The 22,361-nt window shown below is 32.0% G+C and overlaps 1 pseudogene; it reads right to left on the bottom strand.

The window, feature by feature from the left end:
• Window positions 1-1,011: 1,011 nt before the first annotated feature.
• LOC123223990 lies at window positions 1,012-12,173 on the bottom strand (annotated as a pseudogene).
• Window positions 12,174-22,361: the final 10,188 nt, after the last annotated feature.

Raw genomic sequence — 22,361 nt, 5'->3', positions numbered from 1 at the left:
TGTCCCATTGCACTTTTCTTAAAACAATTTAAAACATACATGTCAATGGCTGATTGGTTGCCCGATTTCCCCTTTGTTTAATTAAGAAGATAATTTAGATTATTAGTACCCTGAGACAAACATGTCAACAGGAAAATACAGTGCGATAACTCTTACCTTGATCCTACTGCCTTTAAGCCCATTGTCTCATTACCCATGTAGCATACATGCCAACAGGTTATTTGGTTGCTTGATTTGGACTTTGTTTGATTAGGAAGATAATGTAGATTATTAGAACCCTAAGAAAAACATGTCAACAGGAAAATGCAGTGTGATAACTTTTGACCTTAATTCCATTTTGGCCTTTGTTGCCGGGATTGGATTTAGCTGTTGTTTAATTAGGAAGATAATTAAGATTATTATTAGTAGAGCCTAAGACAAACTTTTATGGTGGGTGGTGAGAGATATCATTATACTGTTGAAATTCCACTTTCCAAATGTTGTTTTGAAGCTTCGTTGGAATCTCAACTGGCACTCACTAATATCATATTAAAATTATGATTAGTGCCATTGTTTTTGGTAGAACTATTTTCAACGTTTTATAAAATGAAACGTGTGATGATTATGAGGGTTCCTTTGTATGGAAAGTTGCTAACAATTTTAAATTTTAACCGACCAATAAGGAAGAAATTTGATGTCAAATGCTTGGTGCATCCAAAGACAAAAGGAATAAACTTTAACGGATTTTAATTCGTAGCTTAGGAACAACGTAATCAAAATGTTCATTGCGTTATTTTTTCTGAGTAAAAGATCCTCATCTACGTCGGCTAGAGAATGAGAAATAAAAGAGAAACTATTTGAGAAATGAATAATCTGTGTGAATGATAGGAGATCCTATAAAATTACCCAGTCTTGACATGATGCATTATGATTATTTATCAATGGCATGTATAAATTTCATTCTAATGGATTCAAAAACAGTCGTGAAAAGGGATTCCAATGAGAATAATAACAATGGTAATAATGACCGTGTCATGAGACATGAATGTTTTGGATTTCAACTCGCAGGGTTTGAAACTTTTTCTCAACATTTGATAGTTCATCTTGAATCTTTAACAAAATTTTCCAGACAACCAACAGTTTCCGAGAGATCTTTCTGCATTGCTGCTTCTATTTCATGCCAAAATCCATCCACAACTCTATTCACCTTTTCTATCAATCCTCGCTGAGATGGAAAATTGGCAAGGGCTATATACCTAACATTGGAACAAAGATTTTATCAGGTCCTAGGAAACAGTAAAATGATGCAAATAACATAATGAAAATAGGTGCATTAAAATACGAGTATCAAGAAAATGCAGAAGAAGTCATTTAGGTGAGGTAATGTGTGAATACCCTCCAGCAGAACAAAGGCCCAGAGAAAGAACGTCTTCTAAAGTTGCCGGCAGCACAGATGTTAAAAGTGAAGCAGATAAACCAGCTGCTCCAAGTCTAACAAAAGTCCCCAAGAACTGAAATTAATGAGAAAATATTTTTCTCATATTTCTGTTCTGAACAGGATACATACATAGACATGCATTTGAACATATTAGCATTAAAAGTCACATATGAATGAATAAAATTTGATAGTGTAAATGCAAAATGATGATTCAAGGATCTCAAGATGAGAAATAGACAGGATAAGGATATGAGGTATTGAAGACTCTCCAAGAATTCAATACTATGTGAACCATATATGAACAAGAATTAGATATTACAAGTCAGGGAATTTACATGAACATGTCTGTTAAGAGCTTAAAACCACCTTTCAAAAATTATTAGACATCTTAACACAAACATTGCATCACAGATTCATACAAAGTTATTAGTTCAAAGGTCATTGGTCTTCCCAAAAAAAATATTTGGACTTGAAAAGCATGACAATTTACTAGTTCCTTGCGGCTAAGACGAAAATATATTTGAATAAAGTAACACCAAATACTTGCAGAAAACTATTATATGGGAGAACTTTCTTTGTCAAAGAAATTGCTAAAAAAAAAGGGGCCAATATCTTGTTTAATTAGAACAACCCAGTTCTATAAATGACACTAGACAATTAAGAACTGACATTCAATTCTTTTGGGTAATCTGTATTCATCATCATAGAGTTTCGAACTCACATTTCATGTATTTCTTGCTCAAACAGTTTGGAAGTAGCACTGGCACTGAAGTCCTCCACAACTTTCAAGCTGACGTTGTCAACTTTTGTCACCAAATTGAATGTCTCCAGTTGCAGCTGAGATTTTGCAAATTCAGGTGAAGGCCATCTATTTTCAAACAATTCCTTGTACCATCTCCCCTCACGAGCATTGTTTGATTGTAACCATGTTATATATTCTCCAAGTAATTTCTGTATTACAAGATGATATTAACATGAAACTATCAATGCAACCCAAGGAAAATTTAGAATAAAGTAAGCTTCAGGAAATGAAATCACTAAAAAAGTGAAATTTTCCATTGAATGCATAATGGAGGTCAAGGGTCAAAGCCCAGCATGTTTTGACATCACAATATTAGGGATTCCATGAAATTGGAAGGACTTTATGAGAATTAATTGTTGCTGAATCTGTTCACAACCCTATCATTATGCACCACTCATCACTCTTCTTATTCTTCTACTCTATTTTCCTTGGTTTTTCATTCTATCCTGATTTTTCTTCCTACTCAATCATTCTTTTCTTCTTCTCAGTTTCTCTTCTTTTTTTATTTTCTCCCGAAATTCTGTCCTATCTAAATTTAAAACACTCACGAACCACCTCAAAGAAGCCCAACTGGCTGCTTTTGTTTGCACTGCTTGAAGCAGCTGAGTCATCAGCTGCTTCAAGTTTCCGATTTGGCTAACTTCGATTGGCATCATGTGGCTCAAATTCATGTATTAAATAACAATGAAACTTAAATGCACAAACTTTCTTCAATGTCAACTTCAACCAAAAACCAATTAAACAAAACTAACTCATGCATCTACAAGCGCAGGACCAACTATGCCATATTGAATCTGTGAGGTAGCTAGCATTGTGGCAGATTTCTCCCCTCTAAAAATATATGAACCAACAAGATCAAAATTTGACAATTGCAGAGTAGCTTCTCCAAGCTCCACAATACGTGTTTTCGTGGCATCAATCTGCAATTTCATGAAAAGCTAATTTTTGAACAAGCACAATGTAAGGAATATAGGCAATTTGCCTTGATGATTCAGAAAACTAGAATTCCTGAAACAATACCAGTGATAAAGTTTGTTTTCTCCAATTGATGCTCTCTGTTTCCATTTTCTTTGTATATTCTTTCACACTATCAATCATTTCATTTGCTGAGGTCAAATCCTGCTTGGCATATTGGCAATCTCATCTCAGAAGAGTTTCACAGGTAGAAAGCAAACTTTCCGTAATAGCAACAAGTGTTTCAAGTTTAAGCTTAATTCTATCCATTCTAGCACTCAATGATGCATCCGAAACGTTATATAAGAACTTTTCAAGTTCATCAAAGCTATTGCTCCAGTGAGACCCCATGACAGATAATTCTCCATGGTCTTTTCCAACAGCAGAAGAAGCTGGAAGTTTAGTTTCTAGGGTAGATCATGCAGACACTGGATATACTATTACTGGTGCATATTCATCCAAACATGCAACAAGAAACCAAAGAATCAAAAACTGTTTTTACTGTTCATGTGGTATGTGCAGTTTTTTTGTTCTTGCAATTTAACCAACCAAATCAACTCCAAATCTAATCGAATTCATTTCATCATAATCACAACACAATGAACTTTCTTTCAAGCTATGGACGTACACAATTGGTATAGAATAAAGCAATCATATCACAAGTAGAATGCAGTAGCAGAAATGATAATTATGCTGCAACTTTCTGCCATAGGATTGAAAACCCTTCACATGCATGCAATTTGGATTCTAAGGAGCACGCTAATGAAAACCAAGGCATAAAGGAAAGAGATCCACCAACCTTGGGGTCTTCCACCAAGATGATTGGATAAAGGAAAATGAGGAAAAAGCTTCAATGCTTTAATTCAAGTTTCATTCAAATATCAACCAAAAATTACAAATGAAGGCTTACCCCTTTATATAGAAGGCATGGATGGCAATGGTACACTTTGGTCAGCAAAATTAATATAAAATCAACTAAGGTCTCTAATGTATGTCAAGCCATCCATCATAAACTAAACCCATACCCAAATTAATAGTACACATTTTCCTTAAATGTAGGAAACTTGTTTCCCAACTAAGGCAACCATCTTCTCTTCTAGTTCAAAACTAACTAAAGGCATACTTTGAGTTCTTTGGACTTCGAAAAGGAGTCTTGGACGTTTGGACGAATAGTGGGCTTCAGAAGTTGCACTTTTGGATCAATTGGAGCAAACTATTCACTTGGACCTTGGGTGCATGTAATGAGATTATACCCAAAAGTGGTTTTGGGCCAAAAAAAAAGAAGGTTAACATCCTTAGGCTGGTGCATTGCTAGAAATTTATGCTCCTTAGCTTCTTGTGTGGTAAGTAGGCTTGGGGTAGTTTTGGAGACCGAAAGTGAAGAGGTGGTCGAATATGCATCAATTGCATATAATGAAGAGAATCCACCTGCAAAACAATACAAGGATTGAAACTGACGTTAGTAAGAAGTTTTGCTTCAAGATGTTAACTAATTCAAACAATGATGAAGGTCACACAAGTCTTTAGGATATTCACATATTAACAACCAAACCAAAAGCTTCTGCAGATATAAAATATTTTCCAAAGAATATCTAGAAAAATTAGTTAACTTTCCCCCTTTTTTGCCTTCAGGCTCTAAAATACTAATTGTAATGAGTCAACACATCCACCTTCAGGAACTTTTGAACTTCACAGTAGTTTCATTTCCAGCCACAGGTAAGGAATTTGAGCATAACTCAATGATGCTTTTATTATAAATAAACAAGGAATTCAACCATAGAAGCCATATATGTCAGTAATATCAATTTAAAGTCTTTCACAAGAATAAAATGTTTTATAGTATGCTATGCCACGTTGACAAATGAAACTAGTCATACCTCACTTTCAGTCAATGGTCGACTAGTAGAAATGACAAAAAGAATCAAATATGCTTGAGAGACAAATTCCTTAGTAAGGCGTTGTTGCCTTTGCAAAATCACATTAGTCCCAGGAGTATCAACAATAATCATCTGCTTTCAAAGAGAAGAAGTAAATCAATTTCATGAAGCAACAAAATTATTTTGAATAGGCAAGACGTATATCTCCAGTAAGCTACTACACTTAAGATAACAGATAGACAAATAACAAAGACATGGATGTCACTACTTTGGTTCACAACATTTATTACACTGATCAAATTATGTACGTCGTCCTCTATTAATACCAACCACATAAGAAAGCTCTAATATCTAAAGGTATATTTTCTTTCATGTATAATCAGTAGTATGAGTAGATACAAACTTGACCTACACAATTTTCATTAAGCATCTTTAAATTTTGGTGGTTCCATGGATCTTATATTTATAGCAGCTATACTCTATTCTATATGAAACTCAGTCTCCCTTAGCTCTAGAATCTTTAGTCTTTGCCCACTTATTGAAAAGTAACTTGATGTCACATTCAAACATTATACATATGTTAATAAGTGAAAGAAAAGCATAATACATGAACTAAATTATCTATCATATCACTTTAAAGACATCTCTGAAACAGAACAACTATATTAAAATGCTATGAAACAAGGTGTACTCAAATATGCAACTTCTTTTTCCAGCAACAACAAGCACACGAAAAAGAAGAAACTTTATGCACAAAACAGATTAATACATTATAGCATAAATCAAACCAACTACAAAAACAAAATTTAAGAGACGCATGCATTTTTGTCTGAGCATGACTATTACAAATAGATTTTGAAATGCCCAATATTTTTGGTAGAGTGTTTTAAATGAGAAATGATATAAAAATGAGTAATATTTATAGTAGTGAAAACGTTTGGGGTAAAATAAGATTAAGCAAATGTTTGGGGGTTTAAGGAAAAATTGTCATTAAAACATTAAATAAAGGAAAAAGCCTTCAGACTTACTTTTTCAAAAGGAAAGAAAGAAAGAAAAACAGAAGCAGAGGCGAGAAAGAGAAGAAGGAAAAGGGAAAGAAGAGAAGAAGGAAAAAGAAAAGAAAAAAAAAAGACGAAGAAGGAGATAGAAGAGGAATGGATGGGAAGGGAGAAAAAGGTATCCATTTTCCCCTCATTTTAGTTTTAGGTTTTAAATTACTGTTCAAATTGGGGATTTCCAAAATTCCAACATATTGCTTCAAATTAATGCGAAAAGGTGAGGAAGAAGGAGGGATTTGTAGAGAATTTCAACACCGGTTTTGGGTCTACTCAAATCTGTGAGTGGGAAACAAACTTTGAATTGAAATTTTATTTTATGCAAATCTTATATTTTTATTTTAAATCTCTAACAAATGATATTATTGATTTCATGGAATCTCTTATAAAGAATAGAATGTTATACATGTTGATTTTGATTGTGGGTAACCATAGAGTGAAAGACCACTTAATCCAATGTTGTGTATTATTATAAATTCTAAATGTTAATTTAATTAATGTTGTATGTGTAGTTGGGGTGCCAAAGTTGTTTAATTTAGTTATGACTTAATTGAAATTTGGATATTTAATGTATTGATATTTTGTGTAACTATAAAGTTGGAAAATATTTAATTCAGTCTGACGAGTGAAGGAAATCGTTAAGAGTTGATTGATTTGGTGTTGTGTGTAGTTATAGAGCTAAAAGATGTTTAGTTCAGTTTTATGCGATTAAAATTGCTAAATGTTATTTCAATTTATATATTGTGAGATTTTATAGTTAAAGGTTTTATGATTCAATTCCATGAAAGATTGAAATTGCTGAATAAATTGTTTATTGATATTGCTTGTGGTTGTAGAGTTGGATATTTAGTTTTGTTCTATGAGAGACTGAAATTTGCTAATATTATTTGGATTGATATTTTGTGAGGCTATAAAGTTGAAGGTTATATTACTCAATTTCATAGATGATTGAAATTGTTGAATAAATTATTATTAATATTATGCGTATCTTTAGAGCTGAAGAATCTTAATTCAATAATGAATGTGACTAGGCGGTTGGCCTAACTCAGTGATGGAATGGTTATATTGTTGAATGTTATCAAATTGGTGTTGTAGCTGAATGTAGAGTTAATGTAGTTAATTCAATATTGTGAAAACATGACTACTTGATAATGATTATTTTAAATCTATTAGTGAGTTATTGTACAATGAATATGGTATTAAAAGATGGTATCACTCAAATATTCTTTGTAAATGCATATCATGTGATAAGTTGTTCTGCCTGTATAGTGTTTTATGTTAGGTATGATAAATTTTAGTTGCTCTGTTTGTGCAGTGTTTTATGTCGGGTATGATAGATTTCAATTGTTCTGCCTTTATAGTGTTTTATGTCAAGTATAACAGATTTCAGTTGCTCTATCTGTGTATTTATGTCAGACATGACAGATTTTAGTGCTCTTCCCGAGCAAGATTACAAGATGTCGGGTATGACAGTTTTCTTTGTTCTGCTTGTGTAAGGAATACTCACCAGATATGACAGATATCTCCTTAAGAATATAAGTGGTGGTATACAGCTCAAGTTATTGTTTTGGGAAGGGGTTTGTATTAAGAAATAAATAAATATGAGTTGTTAATAATCAATTTTTCTATTTAAATATGACCTTCCCCAAGCATTTTTATCACTAGTGTGACGTTTCACAAAATTTTAATATGTATAGAACCATTGACAAATTTTGTTGCCATGAGTATGTTGCCAAAGGAAAAATAAGAAAAGAAAAATCTAGAAATGGCTACAATTTGGTTTATTTGTAATTGTAGCTTGAAAATTTTATTTGGAGAAATGTCATTGTAAATTTTTGATAAGAACTCCAACAGTAATTCAAGTACGATGTTTCTTAATAAAACTAAATTATCAACAATAAATGATTTTTATTTTAGTGGTGATAGTCGAATGCTTCTTAAAAATTTAACATCTTGGTTGGTTAATATATCATGAAACTGTTATATATTTCTTTATATATATAAATTCAATTATTCTAAAATTGTTTTATAACTATCCACTCGCTGAGCTTTTAACTCACCCTTATATAAATTTCCCCTTCAGAACATCTCCAAGGTCGTGACTCCACTCAAGGTTGTGCTACAATAAAATATCTTCCGTAGGTGTCGTATTTGTTGTGTATGTGGATCTTGTGAACTTATGCAAAAATTGAATGGCTAGAGGCCTAACAAAAACTTATTCTCATGTTGAATGGAAATTAAGATGCATTTATATATGTGTTTTGTAGAATATTTGAGCAGCTTTGCAGGATACATTTCGGTCTCCTAAGTCTCATGAGGGTATTCTGATATTACGAGTTTAGCAGGTCAAGACGGTCCTGTCAGATTTGATAGCAAGCTTAAACTAAAAATTAATAGCCAGCATACAAATTGGATTGAACACCATAGAGCTGAATTTAGAAGCATAATAAAGATCACTTCTTTAAGAATTGGAGAAGGAAGGTAGCAGATGTATTGACCATCTACATGCCTTTCACAACGTTGCTGCTCCTCACGATCCAGGTCAGAATAACGTAAGAAAGTGATCTCATTAGTCGTGGGAACAACCCTCTCCTTGAGATACCTTTTCCCTAGAAGTCAAGTAATAACAGTGATTTACCGGAGTTGAACTCACCCTGGCACCATATAGAAAGATAAAAAAATCATAGGAGAATTTACAAAGATATTAAGTTCTGTTGGAGAACATGGCATAAATAACAAAGAAAACGTTACATAAGGCTCAATAATCTCATCAAGAAAACAATTTTCTATTTTCAGTTAATGAACTTTCTTGTTTGAATCTTTTTCAAAAAATGAAGAAAAACCACACAGCATACATGAGGGTTTAACAATAGATTTTGTTTGCTTTATTAACATCAACCATATGAAACTCTTTAACATTAAATCTTAATTGGAATTTGATGGGACAGGGGAGACTTGTCCTTATCTTACACATTAGGTTTTATTATAAAAAAGATAGTTAGGGTTATAAAAGAAGAGGAAAAAGGACGAACAAAATAATGGTTTACAATAGTAGTTGTTGTAGGCAATCTTAGGGCTGATTGTAAGAGGTCTCCAATGCCTTGAATGGTCGGAAATGGGAAGCCCCAAACTTCTCATATTATCCTGTTTATCCATGTAAATATCCCTTTAATATATAAAATGTTTTTTTTTATTTATTTTTTGGTTATTGTAGGTGAAAATATGGCTACATTTCTAACAAAATGATATCAGAACGGTTGGAATTCAGGTAAGGGAAGTACCAGAAATGGTGAGGAAATGGAACAATCTCTGATTGAAGGTGGAAAATAGCTGGAATGTGCTTTTAGAATGAAATCGGCTCGGGATGTTGATGGTAAGGTGAATCGGAAAAGCGAAGGCCAATTGACGTCTAAAACAGGTGGTGGGAGGAGAAGAGTTGTTAGAAAATGGAGAGAAAGTCGAAGTCGAGGCTAGATTGACAAATGCAACGATAGAATCAAGCCGAGTATGGGCAAATTTGGTAGGATTCGAGGCAAAGAGGGGTGCAGCAGTCATGGCTTTGGTAGAATTCAGGCCGAACGTGGACGAAGCAAAAAAAAAAAAAAAAACACAGAAGAAGAAGAAGAGCAATGCCGGAAGGTGAACAAAAAAGAAGCATTATATTCCAAAAAAAACATCCAAAAAAAATAAAAAGAGAGGAAATATATCTATATATTCCAAAAAAAGATAAGAAAAAAAAAAATATATATATATATATATAAAAACATACTCTCCCATATATAAAAGATAAGGTGGTTTTCGAAAGGGTAAATAATGTCTAGATTCTTACCAAAAATTTTTAAGATTTTAAATAATAGTTCTGATCAAGGAAGGTTTCTAATATCCCAAATTACCAAAATTATGAGATCTTGTACTCTTCGAATTATTTAGTTTGTTAATGTAAATACCCTTCTGATCAATAATATTTTTTCTTTGGTTTATTTGTCAGTTATTTTGGGTGAAAAATGGCTAGATTCCTACCAGAAATTTTTTTGAAAAAGCATAATAAAAGATAGCATTCTCGTTCAAAGAACAGAAGGTAAAACACTTTCACAGGACAAAGTGGAAAGATACTTCTGATACAGTGCATGAAGCTTAAAACAAAAATCATTTAATAACCACAATAAAACAAAAGTGACCAGGTGAATTAGACATGGCAATGGGCTAGGCCGGGCTAGCAGAGTTGGCTCTGGCTCGACCTACTAAGCTTATGGGTCAAGTTGGGCTCAAGGTCTATATAATAATGAACTTTCGAGTCAAGTTGGGCTCAAGGTCAAGTCGGCCTTATACATAAGGTCACGTTGAGCCTTAAATAGGCAGTTTGTTAAACAATTTTCTTAATTTAATTAAAATTTTTAAATACAAATTATTTTTCAATTATTATGGTTATGTGATAAAAAATATTATAAGTTTATAGTATAATATAAATATAGATAAAGAGTTTATGAAAGAAAATAAGATTGAGAATATAATGAAATTAAAGAAGAGATGAATTGGTCTATATGGGGAAAAATAAATAAATTTGAAAAAAAAAATAAACTTAAAAGGCTTTCGCCTTTGTGGCACAAGCTAGATAATTCTGCCACAAAGGCAAAAACCAATGACTTCTGTTTTGGTAGAAGGGCAGAACCTTTTTTGCCATCCATTCTCTGTTTTTTTTTTTTTTTTTTATATAGTAATAGGTTAAATCAAGCTAGTCCATAAACTTAATATTAAAGTCTATGACCCAATCAAAAAGGCTTATGGGTCAGATCCGACACGTCATAATATTGAATTGGGTCTTATCGGATTAAACTTTAAATTCGTGTTTTGGGTCGAGCCTCCAATTGACTCAGTCTAATTGACGTATCTAACGTGAATTGATGGAAAAATGTAAGGATCTGTCATTTGTTGATACATGTTCTCGTAAGCATGGTGAAAGGCAGAAGAATGCTTGTGACAAGACCCCTTGATAATTAAGCTATAGTCCTACTAAATTCAACTGTTTATGATATTTCAACAAAAACATCAATGAAACTGATCCCATGGTTTGATCTATGGGTTATGCAAAAGGAAAAGAGCTTACTATGTGAGATATGAGAAGCAGCACAAATAGGAGGCATACGTTCAAAACTCCATTGTTTCTTAATAAAGCATGGCGACAAATAACAAGGTCTATCAGTCCTAGATCCTTTAAAATAAAGAGAAAGGATTTCTTTGAAATTCAGAGCAAATACCAATGTATATCCGTGGAAGCAGAATTTGTTGAAGTTCAGCACACAATTACCATTATAACCAGTAAAAATGGCTCATCAAGTTGAGAAAGTGCATCAATGAGAGGTGAAACCTCCTCCATCTATCATTCAAAAAACAATTTCACTGATTCAAGGTCGAGTAATTGATTAAAAAGTAAATAAATATTGAATTATCTGAAACAATTAACTTGAACTACCAAATATTTTAATTAAAAGATCACCAGTGGAGCAGCTTTCTGGATAACATTTATTGCTTCAAGAAGGACTGATCTCTCATCTTCTATAAGCTGTTTTTCTCTGTCTTCCAATTTAACAAAGCCAGCCACCATCTCTTTCCTATGAACACTATCACTTGCATCCAACACTTTGAGCTTACTGAAGCTTTCAAGCTCATTCTGAGGTTTCTTATTTATTGCATAAATGGGATTAAACAATTGGCCCGGCACATCATCAGTAAACAAATTCGACTCCTCCAATGAAACAACCAAACCACTTGCACCTGATTTAAGAAACTTGGACATTTCCACAGCCTATGATGTGGCCTCTACACGCGATGCATTTTTGAGAAAAATAGGTTATCTTCACATTAGCAAACAAAGAATTCTCAACCACATCAGCAGCTGTCTCCTCTCCTAAACCACATATAAGAAAATCAGCACCTTCAGAACTAGTTGCATTTAAGGCAGCGTCCATGCTTTGCACATTCCTACCCATTAGAGGTAGAACTACAGATTCAGACCTCGAATCCAATATTGTGTTTCTTGCCACAATAGCCGGAAGACCTGGCACAAACATATCAAAAGTTATTTAATGAAGATTTCAAGTAACAACTACAAAAATACTGAATGGCCAAATACAGGCAAAACTACAACTGAAAATCCAAATTTCGTTAGTTAATATGCTAATTATCAGATTTTGTCATTCATGAACCAAAGTTTCCGTCAACAGAATTATAAATAATTATCATAAATCCATCCAAATAAATAAATCTAATTCAACAAGTTTCTATCAATATTATAAATAAGGCCAAAGGACTATTTCCCACCCAAGTTTAAATGCAATCCCAAGTCACACTCACGGAGTTTGAAAAACCCAAAGTCACACCATGGAATTTAAAAAACCGAAATCCCACCCATGATGTAATTACCGTTAACATTCTTTGTTAGAGGTAGAGGTAAAATCGTTATTTTATTAATAATATTTAAAAAAATATTAAAATTCATTATATTTTCTCCTCTAACTTTTAAAAACTAACAACTTCACGCTACATAAAGTCTTCTAACTTTGAAAAGTCTCATTTTCCCCCCAAATTTTTTCTTCACCTCTTCGGTCTCCATCTCTGGTGTCGACGACCTCCTCTCTCTACCCTAAACAATTGGTCGATGCACATAAATAAATTTGAAATAGATCTCTTTGTTAGAGACGAAGAGATCCAATGAGATCAGGGTGAAGAGATCCAAAGCCTAGATCTCTTCATTGACGAAAAGGCTTCATCGTCGTCCTTTCCATATCACCAAAGAAAGTGGCCAAAATGGAAGAAAAAAATTCTAAGGTTTTTTTTTTTTTTTTTTTTGGGGGGGGGGGGGGGGGGGGAGAGATGTGACGTTTCAAACAACCTTGGAAGGAGTAAATTGTTTAAATGGAATGCCTGGTACCAAGTTTTACAGCTAAAGGTCAACCTCGGTTAAAGTTCCTAATGATCGACTTTAAATGCTTGTGCCACACAAGGAATGGACGGTCTGCCTCTGAAATAGGTGGCTTCCACTTCAAGTCTTTAAATTTTGAAAATTTCATGAGCAAAATTCTTCGACACAGTTGACATTTCACATATGATCAGGATATCATACGACTTGATTAAAGTCGTGTCTTTGTGTTTGGAACAAGCGAACATTCTTCAACACGGTCAACACACCCAATCTTGACTTTACTGTCTTTGACCTTTGACTTTGATCACGTCCAACTTGCTTGCACGATGTTTTTCCTCGACTTCTTTCTTAAATGATCAAGCACAAGCGGCTGCTGGGGTGGAATGACTACACATGACCATATTCAACTTTGGCTCAAATTCCAAAAGCATGCATGACTGAGGAATGACTTGGACATGACTTCATGACTAGTTTAATTTTCTTCATGAGTCAGGCGTGTTGCTTCTAGAGCAAGTCATAGGGTTCAATTCTGTAACTTTTCACACTTTGTTCATTTTGTAATGTTTTACATTATCTTTGGATATGTTAGCACTTTTAACTTATGTTTTTATCATCATCAAAACACTTAGAGGTCCAACAAAATACAAATATAAGAAAATTGTATTTGACAAAATTTTCCAAAAAGCAATTATCTGTACCAATTTTTTTATATATATTTTATCATTTTCTTTAGATATTTATTGTTTATATTAGATTTGGTCCACCCATAATGTGTTAACCCAATCCATTAGGGTTAAAAGACATTATTATTAACCCTTTATAGTGAAAATAACTTTTTTGCCTTTGATAGTTATTGAAGTTAACTCCCTCTCTCTTTTTAATAAAAAATCACATAACTTCTATTAGGGAAATACGTAAGTTCTAATTTTCATAACTCTCAAAACACGCTCTCTCCACTGCTTCTCCTTTTTACAATAATTTCACAGAAAACAAAAAGGGAATCAAACAAATTATGTTGTGGATTGTTAATTTGAACACGTCGAATCACCAATCATCATCAGAGCACAATATATCAAATCCATGTCTGTTTTTCTATAATCCTAGAACCTCTTAGTTTCTACTAACATTGGTTTTGAAGCCTTGTTTTATTTATGTAATTGTGATATTTGTGATGTAAGCATGATTCCTAAGCAAGGTTAGAAGTTAATTGCCATGAACAGTGCTTATTTTTAATATAAATTTGTATAGACCCGTATTCCTTTGTTAATGAATTCGTTGTAATTTTGTAAACTTGGTGTCTAGAATCATGTTAGGACAAATTCTATATATGAGATGCATGTTTAGTGATAACAGGTTACATCACATTCACCTTAAATTGACCAAATTTCAGTGACAAGTTTTCACCCAAAAAACCGTGATATTCATGCATTATATTTGCCGAAATTCAGTGACTTTTTCATTGAAAATTACATGGGAATGAATCTTCGAGTCACGGGCTTCAAAAACCTTATCAAATCGTCGTCGATCACTGATCAAAAGATGACAATTTTATCATTGAAATTTCTAGGGTTCTTACTATGTCACAAGTTGCAATCAAGTTGGAAAAACCCAATTGTCTGACTCGTTGGTCAACAGGTTAGTCAAAAACTTGTCAGTCAATGGGTCAAACCGTTCGATCAACTCGGGTTTGACAACTATACATTGAAGAACTCTAAAACAGGAAAATAGGATATAAAATTCGAAAACTAAACCTTGAAATGGTTTAGAATAATAAAAACTAAAAAATTGATCTAAAATTAAAAAATTACATCAAAAAAAGGCCTAAAAAGCACAAAAATAAATAAATAGATCTAAAATTTAAAAACTACATATTGAAGAACTTTAAAACAAAAAAAAACAGATATGCAATTCAAAAATTACACGTTAATAAACCCTAAGAGTGAAAAATATCAAGTTGTCCCCTTATATATTTTCTACTCTCTTCCAAGTCTTATATTTTTTTTGTCCCCTTATTAATTTTATCTTCCAATGATCCTATAGTTTCAAAAAATTAATTTTTCCCCTACACCCGAATTCCCTCCAATTCTTGAAACACCCCCAGGCTTACTGTTCAAAATATCCCCTCCCCCGTGGTTTCCCCCAATCTGCCCCGAGCCCCCGAGTCCTTATTGTTTCAAAAATCGCATTCTCCCCCTTCCCACATTGTGTTATTCCAACTTGAGGGATATTTTATTCACCTCAGGGAACCTCGAGATCCCCTAGGTGGATCTTCGAATAAACTAAGCCATTTTTGGCTCAAAATTTGTCATTTCAGCCTCAAATTTTAACAAAAATCAAATATACACATCCTATAACACAATAGCTTTAAAAAAATTCAACCAAAACAAGCAAGAATCAACATATTTTATACATTATTCAAAACCAAAACCCTAAACATTCAATGCTCAAAATCTTTATGAAATCAGAATAATCCTAACAACAAAATGATTCAAACAAGAGTAGAAATGATGTACTAACCTTCTTTATCATTTTTGTTGCCGAAAAATACAAAACATATTGAAAAATTTTTGAAGAAGTGGAATGGACGCTAAACCCGTGGGAGACTCAGGTTTCATCTGAATTTCAACAATGAATTCGGGGGAAATTAGGAGGGACATGAAATTTTTTTTGTTTATATAAGGGCATTTTGGTCATTATAGATAAATAGGACATTTCTACTTAATCTTTAACTTTTGGAGCAATTTTGCTTAGACCTCTATTGGTTAGGCTAATTTATTTCATTTCCCTTACTTTTATTGTGCGTTGGTGATAATATTTTTATTACAAAAATGAAATATCACTACAAATTATATTATCTAAAAGATTATTAGGTACAAGTTATTATTATATTTGATAAAAATTTATAGGTATAAATAATTATTGTGTTTGATTAAATATAATAAAATAATACTAAAATATTATTTTACTTAAATATTCTTGGATATAATTATTTCAAAATATATTTCATATTATTTGGTAATTTAATAAAGATAATAATATAATTATTTCATATTATTTCAAAATATACTTCAACAAAACACCCTCATAAGGCCAAAGGACCATTTCCTACCCAAGGTTTAGTGAAAAGACAGATTCCCACCCGTTAACTTTTAAAAACCCAAATACCTACTCATAAATTAAAATTCATTATTGAAATTAAGGGTAAAATGGTTATTTAACTAAAAATATTGAAAAAACTAAAAAATTATCAGATTTCGCCTCTCTAGGTTTAAAAACCAACATTTTCCCCCACCAAGGGTTGAAAGTTCGCCATTCCCCCTTAGGGTTTGGAATTTTTTCCCAATTTCTTCTGACAAGCTTCTCTATCGTTGTCTCCGTCTCTGTCTCCGTCAATCTCTTCCTCCCAGCACTCTCTCCCTCACCGACACTTCCTCTCCCTCCAAACATCATCGATTTCCATCGTTGATGACTAACAACTTTAAAACCCATGAGTGGGTTCCAACCCTAACGACGATCAGTGACGCACAACGCTAGGTAGACCAAATGTCGACGGAAGAGATGCTGGCGAAATGAATCGCACGATGACAACACTGGGGAGATGAATCACGTGACAATAGAGACATTAGGGAGACAAATTGTGCGATGAAAGAGACACCAAGGAGACGATCGCTCGACGTCTCTAGAGAGATGAATAGTGCGATGACAACGTCGAGGAGATGCTTCTACTAGTGGTTAAGATCCGTTGTCCTTCTTCTTTGGTCGCTGACGGAAGATTAATGAGGAAGGTCGGCTTTGCTCATCGGAAGAAGCAGGAAAAAAATTCCCTAGAGGGGAATGGCGAATTTTCAAACCTTGGGGAGGGGGGGAATGTTAGTTTTTAAACCCAAGGGGGCGAAATATGATAATTTTTTAGTTTATTAATATTTTTAGCTAAATAACCATTTTACCCTTAATTTCAATAGTAGATTTTAATTAATAGGTGGATATTTGAGTTTTTAAAAGTTAACAGGTAGGAATTTATACTTTCACTAAACCTTGGGTGGGAAATAGTCCTTGGCCCCTCATAATTTAGAAAGGGGGAGAAGATGCTGCCAACTGGCTAATTTTTATCTCTAGTTATAATGTTGTACATGTCACATAACTCAAACTAAGAGTCAAGCCTTTGAATAATATATCGAGTTATGTGATATTTATGAAAAAAAGAAATTAATGTTTAATTTTGGACTTATATTGTTAAAATTTTAAAACCTGGGCTTTTTTATTCAAGGGTGAAAATTTAAATTTATTTTTAATTTTTTATAAAATAAACTGAGTCCATTTGTAGTTGTATTTATAATGTAAAGAAGTCAACCGTATTTATTTTTTTCGATTAATCATATATCCCAATAATATTTTTAAAATATATAGGTTGAAAAATTACCATTATTAATAAATTAATTCAGAGGAAAAATTATGGAAAAAAAAGTCAGAAATTTGAAATTAAAATGAAAAGCTAGTTGGGTTTGGGCTTTCAACTTTTGAGTCATATAGTGAAGCATTAGCTCAACATTTCCCAACGTTTGACACAAACATTTTGGGTCATTTGGCCCAAAGAGAATTTATGAATTTTCTTATAAAAAAATTTAAAAAATATAATTATTGACAAATGTTATTTTTTAATTAAGAAATATGCAAATAGATATATTAATTTGATCTCTTTTTTTTATAATAATAATAATATTAACACAGTAATTTTTAGTTTTTTATTCCAGTAACTTCAACAAGAATCCTTAAATTACATAATAAGTTTTAGAAGAAAAAATTAAAAAAAGTAAAAATAATAAAATTATACAACTCTTGACTTTCCAACAAAAGGTTTAGGGGGTAGCTTATGTCTGCCGAGAGAATTCAAAAGAGGAGAGAAGTAAGCGACAAGAAAACAATAACAACTCATTTATCACATTTAATTTTAATTTTTTCATCTTTATTAATAATATTAATATTAATATTACATTTTCACCAAAATGCAAAACCATATAAAATATATATATATATATATATATATATATATATATATATATATAATTGCATCAAATGTCAAAAAAAATAAATCCTATCCTTATCTATATCTGATACACCAAATTCAAACTTACAATAATAATAAACTTTAATCTTAAGTATCAAATTTTTGGTCCAATAGGCAAAATTTGACTATTTAAAAGGGGTCAAATACAATTTGGTCCCAGAGGTTTAGTATCAAAACTTTGATCTAATAAAATCTGAAAATATTACTTAACTCTTTATTAGTTGATAAATCCTGTTAATCTTTAATATTGCCACATGAGATAAGATTAGGGTTGTCTTAGTATTTTGGGGAAAAAAAGGGGTTTAATTACCGACAAATGATATAAATGTTATTTTCAGATTTTATTGGACCTAACTGTTTTATATATAAACCTTAGGGAGAAAAAAAAAATGAGGCCTGTGTAGAGTCATAATATAATCGAATTGAATCGAAAATTCTGAAACCTGCTGTCTGAGACATGTCCGGTACATGAATCTTAGTGTGTTTGGTGATGCAAATTAAAGTGGCGAATGGATAATCTTCTAACATAATTATGATGGTAGACAAAACATGTTTCTTAATTGAGAGAGATTAGTGTAATAAAGCGACCATGGAGATCAAGTTAATGTTACGAATCTGATTTGTCTTATTTAACTTTTGTGAATAGTGATTGGTGGCTGGCTGCTACCCTTTCTAGTTTCTAAATGACAACCAAATGAAATTATTTGATGATCGTAGCCAAAGGATCATTGATTCTCCTTCTACTTTTGTCATCGTCACTCAATCTTCAAGCATTTATTTTGTTGCAGAAAATCACTAAGACGTTGTGTTTTGAGAATGTTCAATGTTGTATTTGAAATATTAAACGGTAGAAAATGAAGCGCAGAGAGAGTGAGAAGAGAGGGAGGGAGGGAGGGAGGAAGGACAAAGGGGCCGAAAGCGCACGACAAACAGCGAAAAGGATGAAGTGATGATAGTCATCTCATTTTCCAAGTCCCCATAAAAAAGACTGGAGACTCACTAGCCTTCGTTGTGTGTGGCTTAGTTAATAATTCTCACCCAAAATTAGACCAAAGCCTGTCTCTTTTATGATGTTGCTTTTTCACACCAAGCTGTATTGCAACAACATATTGGCTGTGAACCACCTCATCATCAACTTGAAGCTCAACAAACTTTGGTGTTTGATGGGTTGTTGGGTCAATTTCATGTTCAAACCAACCGTCCACATTTTATTACATTTCAATATCAATGGAGAAACTCAGCTCTCTCCCATGCGCATTGCTCAATTATTATTATTATATAAATGGCCATTATAATGCACCAGTTATTCATTTGTACGTATGTGCATAATCAGCAATCTTAATAGCTATATATTATTCAACAAACCATCTTATGATTCATGAGATTGTCAAACTACACCACCAGTCTCTTAATGTAGAGTGTGATAAGGTCACTATAGACTGCAATCATATTGTAACATTGAACTCGCATTATTTTTCATGTTTTGATTATTTACATTCGCTTGTAAACTAGGATGTGACATGATGATTTTAAAATAAAGTTTAATTTTCTTCATATTATTCATACTGTCATAAACTTAAATATGATCGATCATAAACCCTAATTCAAGATTATATCCTAGTTAGTAAATACTCATTGTAAACGTTTATTATATATGTTTTCTATATTTTATCGTTTTAATCATATAATAATATATCATTGTTGATACTCAAATTAATATTGATTATAAGTGTATATAATTTTATTGATTGAAAAAATAATGTTTCAGTTTCAAACAGTGATACGAAGAAGCTTTTTCTTACCCAAATTGGCATGTACAATTTTCAATAGGCTATGACCAGTAACTAATAACTAGTTACAGTAAATGTGTCTCCTATTCGTTAATATTTTAGGAGTGCAAATAAAGTTTATACTTCAAATAACGAGAAGAATTTTAGAGGGTAGTATATCATTTCAATATCAACAAAATAATTTTTATATTCTTTTTTGTACTTACAAGAAAAACTATCTATTTTTAATAAATTTGTATTATATTGTTAATGATATTATTCTATTTCAATTTAATTAGAATAAAAATAGATATTTAAGATTCAACCTTGAATTAGGAATATTTAAATTTAATTATATATAACTTCTCCTTTTCGTCTTATAAATATAAATGACTTATATGTAGGGAAAGGAGAGAGCAATTATAACATTTCATATACAAACACACATAAAGAGAGTCATTATTATGTAGAGTAGACTTGTCAATTGGGTTGGACAAACTTGAGGCTCTATTATTTGGCCCAAAACAATTTAGTTTTGGGTCGAAAATAATTTGAGTTTCAAGCAGTCTAAACCAAAAAAATTGTTTATTAAGTTATCAAACTCTAGTTTGAATAAAAGTTATTTAAACTTGAGGCTTGATAGGCTTAAATATTTGTTATGAGAGTGGTGTATTTGTTAGGTTTTCAAATTTACAAAGAAATTTAATGGCAATTTTGAATGTTTTTAAAGTTACGAAACAAACCTAAAATAGTTCTTAAGTCAGAAAAAAAAAATTTTTAAATCTGGTTTGAATAAAAAGTCTATGGCCCAAATGGGTGGATCCAAGCTCAGGCTCAAAATTTTTTATTGTTTGAACAAACGATGCCCAATTTTGTAGGTTTGATTGACAATCTACATGAGAGTTATTCTCAAATAGAGTGAAATTCTCTAAAATCTAAATGTCATCTTAAAAACCCTTATTTGAAGTTGTATCATTCTTAGGATATATTTTATTGTATCATCAACAATTAATAATATGTAATGAATGTAAGTTTCTAATTATCGGTTCGAACCAAATTAAAAATTCTTTTGAGTTCTGTTTTTTATTTAATAATTATTTTCTCCTATATGGTAGTGAATATAATAATTAATTATCTAATTTTTACTACTATTATTATAATCTATATTACATAAAACTTTAACTTAAATATATTAGTTGATAACTATCATCATGAACAAAATAAATATTTCATCCAAAAGTTCGATTAAATTATATGGATTTGGATGAGAAAGATAATTTGACCATATCTATTTTTTTTTCTTTGTTTGTAATGTGAAAACTAAGAGGTCCACTACTAATTTAAATTAGCCCAACTAAGACACCATTATCTATGTGGAAATAAATCCATTAGAGGATTGATGAAAAAAATCGCACTTAACCCCACAAAGCAGCCCTATAAATTGTCTTTTATTCCCTTTAGCAATATTGCACAACCAAAAGGACTTCAAGTATGCACTTATATAGTTACTTTCCTATACATTACGTGAGATGGACCCACTTGATAAGCACTTAAGAGAAGCACTTTTCTATCTCCATTGTATGTGGATTCAAGTTAATAAAGTAAACAAAGGCTTCCCACCACTAAGGTGTGTTTGGTCATTTTTTAAAGGGAAAAGGGTAATTTCTCACCCAAGTTTTAGTCCAATTTTAAAATTATATCTATAACTGATAAAAAATCTAAACACTCACTCATGAGTTAATTGCAATCCAAAATTTTAATTAGAGACAAAAATAAAATCATCATTTTACTCATAAATATTAAAATCTTAAAATTTATATAAATTTATCTCCTTAGTTTAAAAAACTAACATTTATCTTCATGATTAAGCTTTGCAAAATTTTACTTTCCTCCCTTTCTCGATTTCATCTCCAACAACTTAAGGTTAGCCGGTGATCGCAAAGAAGCGATGGTATTCTCTAATGAAGAATGACCCTTTATCGTCTAGATTTAGATGACAAAACGTCGTCTAAATCAAGAAGGAGCAACGAAAGACAACGCTTCATCATCCATCATTGTGTTGTTTAGACACAATGATGAAGCATCGTCCTTCATCATTTGGAGACACGACGAAGGACGATGCTTTATTGTTGTCTTCCATACGATGCTTCGTCATCTATTGTTGTCATGGGTGGTTGTCTTTGATCATCGTGGGTGGCCGTTCTTCGTTGTCTTTCATGGCCAAATTTAAAAGATGGGTGAAAAACACTAGTCATTGATCAAAATGATAGTGGTTGGAAAAGGAAAACAAACTTTATGGATAAAATCTAAACTTTTTAAACTTTAATAATGAGGTGAAATATTAGCCTTTAAAACTTGAAAAAAATAATAAAATTTCAAGGTTTTAAAATTTATAGATAAAATAATGATTTTACCCTTGTTTCTAACTAAAAATTTGAACAATAATTAACTTATAGATAAATGTTAAATTTAAACAAAAATTTAGGTGGGAAATGGTTCTTTT

This window comes from Mangifera indica, chromosome 8 (assembly GCF_011075055.1).
Source record: "Mangifera indica cultivar Alphonso chromosome 8, CATAS_Mindica_2.1, whole genome shotgun sequence".
Taxonomy (NCBI): Eukaryota; Viridiplantae; Streptophyta; class Magnoliopsida; order Sapindales; family Anacardiaceae; genus Mangifera; species Mangifera indica.
Note: the sequence above shows the minus strand (reverse complement) of the source record. Positions and strands in the feature narration are given on the sequence as shown.